The sequence below is a fragment of the Ostrea edulis genome, chromosome 5 (genome assembly GCF_947568905.1).
Source record: "Ostrea edulis chromosome 5, xbOstEdul1.1, whole genome shotgun sequence".
Taxonomy (NCBI): Eukaryota; Metazoa; Mollusca; class Bivalvia; order Ostreida; family Ostreidae; genus Ostrea; species Ostrea edulis.
The window spans coordinates 85,750,792-85,758,104 of NC_079168.1; positions in this window are offsets into that span (position 1 = coordinate 85,750,792).

A 7,313-nucleotide genomic window follows, 5' to 3' on the forward strand; every position below is an offset into this window, starting at 1 on the left:
CGAGATTTCCTGTTTACTTTTTTTTACCACCATCTTAATATCATGACACTATTTCTCTTTCCTACATATTCCTTTGAAAAAAGTTCACATTGTGGACCCACATGGCCATGATTTGAACAAACTTGAATCTACAGTACCGGGGTGAGGATGCTTGCATAACCATGACCTTGTTCTTGAAAACAAAATTCCTACATGCAAAAAAAAATTGACCCCCTATTGTGGTCCTTGGGGTGGGGGGTGGGGGGCATGATTTGAATTTTGAATCTCCACTCGTTAAGTAAGATTTCACTCAAGATTTGTGTTTTCTGGTCCATTGATTCTTGAGATTTTGAAAATACGCCACCTCATGTTCACCGTTTCTGAATTATCTCCCTTTTGAAGAAGGCGTGACCGTTCCTTCGAAGAAACTTGAATCCTTTATCCAAGGATGCTTTATTGTAAGTTTGGTTGAAATTGGCCCAGTGGTATCGGAGATGTCGAAAATGTGTAAAGTTTGTGCGAAGACAGACGGACGCCGGCCAACAGGTGTTATGAAAAGCTCACTTGAGCTTATAGCTCAGGTGAGCCAAAAGGTGTTGATTTACGTATACTTTGATCACACAAAAATGCTCGTACATATCAACCTTAGTGTGTTTATTTTCAATCGGACCTAGATGTGGCTTATTCTATTTTAATTCCTTTTATGCTTATCTTTTTTTTTTTTTTTAGAAATGTCAGTTTCCACATAGCTACCTACAGATGTATGTTTGTCGTTATTTCACTGGGCGTTCTTTGTCGTTATTTCACTGGGCGTTCTTTGTCGTTATTTCACTGGGCGTTCTTTCATCTTTTTTTTTCCGTGCAGCTTTGCAAGTTGTTTTCGCCTCTCTTTTTTTGTTGTTTTTTTTGGTCCCTTTGTGACTTCTTAAATATCGTCTTTTTGTCCCGCAAATTAATTACCTAATAGAGACTAGAAATTCATGATTATTCTTTTAGATAGAGCAACTATACAATTAGAGATGTCTTCAATTCAACAGAATTGTTGCTCTCTTTAGCGTGCGTTAAGTCCTTTTACAAAATTGTCGTAAATAATTAAAGATATTTTCAAATGAATTAAAAACATTATCAGATCTTTTATACCGGGCTCCGAATTAAATTTTTCGAGCAATAGTTCCATCACATCGATAAGCGCTTCAATTGAATTGATGAGCGCAATAATTGAATTGATGCGCGCATTTTAAAATTCAATTGATGAGAGCAATAGTTTGATTTGATGCGCGCTATTTTTTATTTATTTGAGTTTTATCAATTTAATGCGCATCCGTGTGAATGAGGCATTAATTTAGCACTCCATAATTATGACGTCAGTGTAATCATTACATTTTCCCAATAATTTTTACATATTCATTTTAATGAATGTATCCTTATGATTTCCTAAAATTCTCCGTCCGTGTTAAAAACTCGGAACTGCCATGTATGCTTTCTTCAACAGCATTGGTCGGTCCGGATTGGTAATGAAGTCAACGTTATTGCGTAGTATATAATTGTGCATCTTAGAAGCCAAATGTCCGATTCACTTACTCTCATCTACCTCTCATCTGATTGGATGCTCTGGAAAGTCAAAGCACGATATTTTGAAGGCTTAGAAACTTGACTAAATCTGCCAAGGGGTAGATGAGAGTAAGCGAATCGGACACTTGGCTTGTGAAGATGATTACTGTGATGTCATTGCGAATTGTTTTCAGTTGAACCACAACACATTTTCAACGTTTTCATAATGATAATGAAAATCATGTTGGGATGTAGATGATATTACATTGGCATTTGCCTTTTAAAATATGAGTGAAGTTTTCTCGAAAGGACACTGTAAAACAAACAACCACCCCACCCACCCCCCAAAAAAACCCAGCAAACTTATGCATGTAACTGTACCTAAAATTAACTTTTTTTAGTAGCTCGTCACTTTTTATAATTGAAGGAAAATTTTGTATTTCCACCTTTTCAAATTATTTTTTTATTACTGTTTTACATCAGGTTCGTGTGGGCAGTAACCTGGATTTTTACCTGAGTAAACAACAGGACAGCTGTTTGATGTATTAATTAACACGGGATATCGACCTTGACAGCTAAATGAGACGTTTTCTCGAATTGTCATCAGCCCTGAGTTTTGCAAAGTGTCAAATAACCTCGTTTGAGGGAAGCTTTCAGAGTTATGAATGATCATGTGACTTCATTGCACAAAGAATGGAAGTAAAATAGGTAATTTGTTCTCCGTAGTTTTTACATACCTGATTATGTAGAATGCAGATATGCCCACGATTTTAGCTATAAACTGTACAATCAACTATTTTAAAAGAGTATCCATTCTGAGGACATCCCTATTTTTTAAATTATGCATAAATCTAAATTCATTTTCATTTATCTTTCTGTCAAACTTGCGTAATTCTTCATTAGTTAACTATACGACTGCCATGTTCATTCGTCATGATAAAATATCGGGTCTGATTACAGCGTCTGGTCTTTGTCCGCGTATTTAGATTACACACACGGGGAAATTGGATTTTTCTAGTTGTGGTGACGCCTTGGCTCTAAGAGTCAGGATGAAGAAGTGAAGATAACAGTAATCAATGCCATAAAAACATCAAAATTCCTGGATACACCAGAGGTGGGATCAGGTGCCTAGGAGGAGTAAGCATCCCCTGTCTACTGGTCACACCCGCTGTTAGCTAAGATCGACACTACATGAATATTTTTATGAATTTTAGTCTTGTAGAAGAATATTTTAAAGAATCATTTCTTAAGTAAAACATTAAATGCATATTGTGATCTAGCTCTGGCCATAAGAATTATGGTTTGAACAAACTTAAATATTCATAATTGGTATATCATGTAAAAGTGGCAAAAGTATAGGGGTATGAGAAATTTGGGAGAGGGGGCGAAAAAGATACAAACTTGGGTCGCACCCCCCCCCCCCTCCCCCTTTGAAAATGTTCTGGATCCGCCCCTGGAAGTTGGCTATCATATTTAGGTATTTTATCATGTCTGACATTATATCCACGCCTATCCAGAAATCTCACAACACCATAATAGATGTAAAATAATATTAACAATTATTTTACCTCTTTAACGATATTTATATAATGTATGTCAGCATTTTGATTTCAAAATGGGAAAAAGACTATTGCCTAAATTCCCCGGGCTTCTGTGCAAGAAAAAAATATCCTTAAGAAAAGGAAAAACAAACAACATCATATTTTGAAAAGAAAATTAAAACGGCGGGAATGTTATATCAACATTAAAAGGTCAGGGCCAATTGCGCTGGTCAGTAATCTTCTGTCAACCCACCCACCCCCCTCAAAGTCATCTTACCCATTTGAATATCAACCTGAGTCTTAACTGTAATATATTATACCAAGGGTCGGGTGAGCTCCCAAACAACTAAATATTGAAAAAGGAAGGTACACAGGACTTCCTCATGAAATTAGGGTATGCTCTCAAGGAGGTTAATTGAAGATTAAATTTATTCATTAATTTATAATTCGTGGCTTTTTTTTTTGTTTTTTTTTTTGTTTTGGTTTGTTAATGGAAACTATACCCCAGAAATCAATTCAAATTTTTCTTTTAAAACACCTTCTGAGAAACTACTATGGATTTATGATAATGAAAACAAAGAAGTCTAGTGCATGCTTGGAAAAATTATTTCTGAATACAATAAAAAGAAAATAATTATAATTAGATTTGTTAATTGTACAGCATGAACTTGATTATGAGACAGTGCAAACTGATTATTTGTTTTAATACAGTGCACGAATGTTTATGACAATTTCAAACCCTGTTGTGGTTTTACTGTGCATTAATGATTATGACGATATCATACGTTGTTTTGAACAAATGTTTAAAATATACACTTGCAAGTCAAAATGCCCCTGGGGCCCTTGATTGACCAATAAAATGTATACACGTATTTAGTGTGACACAACGTGGTGGCATCACAGAGGACCGGACCGAGTTGCCCGAGTGACGTTAGGACCGCTACCACAAAGTCAAAAGGTCCGGAAGTTGGACTTAACTCTGCAATAGGTTACTTGTTATTTTGTTATGCAAATAAAAGATATATTGGGTGTCTAACCCACAACCCAATCCCCACTCTTTTTTATAACAGTAGTAGTGAGTGGTTGAAAGTTATGAATAGCATTGGTAGTAAAATGTCAACTACTAACTTGTCTTATGGACCTCCCCCCCCCCCTCCCACACCTACTAACTTGTCTTATGGACCCCCCCCCCTCCCACACCTTCTAACTTGTCTTATGGACCCCCCCCCCCTCCCACACCTACTAACTTGTCTTATGGAACCCCTCCCCCCCTCCCACACCTACTAACTTGTCTTATGGACCCCCCCCCCCTCCACACCTACTAACTTGTCTTATGGAACCTCCCCCCTCCCACACCTACTAACTTGTCTTATGGACCCCCCTCCCACACCTACTAACTTGTCTTATGGACACCCCCCCTCCCACAGCTACTAACTTGTCTTATGGACCCCCCCCTCCCACACCTACTAACTTGTCTTATGGAACCCCCCCCCCCCTCCCACACCTACTAACTTGTCTTATGGACCCCCCCCCCTTCCCACACCTACTAACTTGTCTTATGGAACTCCCCCCCCCCTCCCACACCTACTAACTTGTCTAATGGAACTCCCCCCCCCCCCCTCCCACACCTACTAACTTCTCTTATGGAACTCCCCCCTCCCACACCTACTAACTTGTCTTATGGAACTCCCACCTCCCACACCTACTAACTTGTCTTATGGACCCCCCTCCCCCCTCCCACACAGCCTCGAACGTTGAATGCCTGGTTTAGTATTTTATTTGCTTTTTTTCGTTTATCTCTTTCGTGAATCATTCGTCGGGGCTAAATACGAAATTATACATTGCAACAAAACTAGACACATGTTTGGCGCTCAAGGCGGAAACAGTGAGTGTTCTTTAAGGTAACTCAATCTAATAAAAGAATAGAAAGTGTATCTATTTCCATTTATTAGAGTTCAAAATAATGAATTATAAAATGAAATACATACATATTTTTTTGTTTTGTATGTCATAGCACTTTTTAAAGTTATATTAGCTCTAAATCTGAAAACTTGATGTTGTTATGTGCTACATCATGATAGTGTTGTAGATAACTTTAACCATAGTCATTGATAAAATTAAAACCAAGTTTAAGATTTATCAAAGGTATAATAGTGAATGGTAAGGAACACAAAATTTCCCAATATGCTGACGACACAACTTTGGCTCTTGATGGTTCACCAAAATCTCTTTTTGCTGCACTTAACACTATAGACTACTATTTGACTTTCTCCGGATTAAAAATAAACAGCTCAAAAACAAAAATTGTTTGGATAGGCTCTAAAATTTCTCTAGTCAAGTATATTATCATACAAGATGGAAACTAGAGTGGGGATGCACTACTTTCAACTTACTAGGAATAGAATTTTCTGTGGATATGAAAAAAATAATCAATTTAAATTATAATATTCAGATACAAAAAATTAAAGTGTTGATACGCCAGTGGAATAGGAGAATACTCACTCCCATTGGTCGAGTCACAGTCACCAAAGCACTGCTTTTACCTAAGCTAAACCAAACCATCTGTTTAATGCACTACCAAATCCAGATAAAGATATCTTGTCTTTTCTGAATAACTGGGTTTTTTTCTTCAATTTATATGGAATTCAAAGATTGACAAGGTCAAGAGACAAATTGTCACCCAAGATTACTTAAAAGGTGGCATGAAAATGGTTGAGGTGAGAAATTTTACAATGTCTTTAAAATGTTCTTGGATTAAAAGATTAACAAACAGTCACAAACCATGGGTGGATATTTTTTTGGCAGTTCATGGCAATGGGGTGGTAAAAAAATGATAGATTTTGGAGAGGAATATATTTATACTGTTATAAACCATAGCAATTATTTTTGGCATGATGTTTTTCAATCATGGTTAGCAATGATGCGAGCAATGGATGATAAATATACCATGCAAAAACTCAGTTCTATTCCAGTATTGCATAATACAAATATGTGTGTTGGTAATAATAAAGACATTTATGTTAAAACATGGTATCTACATGGTGTGAAAATAATTGGAGACTTTTAGATGAAGATGGACATTTTTTATTACTACAAGATTTTTCACAAAAATTTAGACTAGCAAATGTATGTACAATGCAATACAACAATATTACCAGTACTATATTTCAGTTTTTAAAGACTATATCTGTTAAGAGATCAGATGTTAAAAAAAATTGTACACCATTTATTCCTTTTTACTTTGAATTTATACTGTTGAATGATAAATGTTCCAAAGTGTTGATATGATAAATAGTAATGATCTCATACCCAAATCAATTAAAAAATGGAACACTGAATTATCTATACATTTAGAAGGCAATATTTCTGTCAAAGAGTTGTTTAAAGTTTGTTTTAAAACAAGCATTGATACTCAAGTTCAGTGGTTGCAGTACCGAATCCTTTACAAGCTTCTTCCTACGAAATATTAACTCAAGAAAATCAGTATTATTTCAGATGACTGTTGTTCATTTTGTAAAGAAAATGTAGAAACAATACAACATATGCTTATACATGTATCTTGTTCTGATACTCTGTCACTTTGGAATAATCTTAGCATGCATATTTTCAGAGTTTTTAATTTCATAATTCTGTATATCAATTGTTCAAAACAAAACAAAATTCCTCATATTACTGGGCTGATACATTATCTTTCTTTCAAATACAAAGTTGAAAATTTGTAGCACTTAAATTATGTGAAGTTTTGAAATTTGACAGACTTTGGGAAAACTGGAAAACTATTTTTGATCTGTAACCTAGAATAAGAAGTATTCAACCAATAATGCTGTATGATAGTAGTGTGAAAGAGTGTGAGATGGTGTGAGAATGTATAAAATGATTAATATATGTATCTTCATTACTATTACTGATGATTGTGTGAATATGGAAAAAGAATAAATTTAAAAAATTAAAAAAGTAAAGATTTCGGTTCTATTGAAATATACAACAACAACAAAATCGACAACAAAGTGACAGCGAGTATTGCTTTAAGATGCGAGACACACATAAACAGAGTTATATCAACGTCTAAAAATTCTTCTTAAACCAGAAAAAAGCATCAAAATTTCACAAAAAACTGGTTAGCGATATAAAAGTATTCATAACAATTTCATGAAACTTTTTCTATGCAAAAGTGTACAAAATGTTTGTGAAAAAGAAAGGAAATCTAACGCATAAATGGACTAAATAAAGAAATCAATGAAA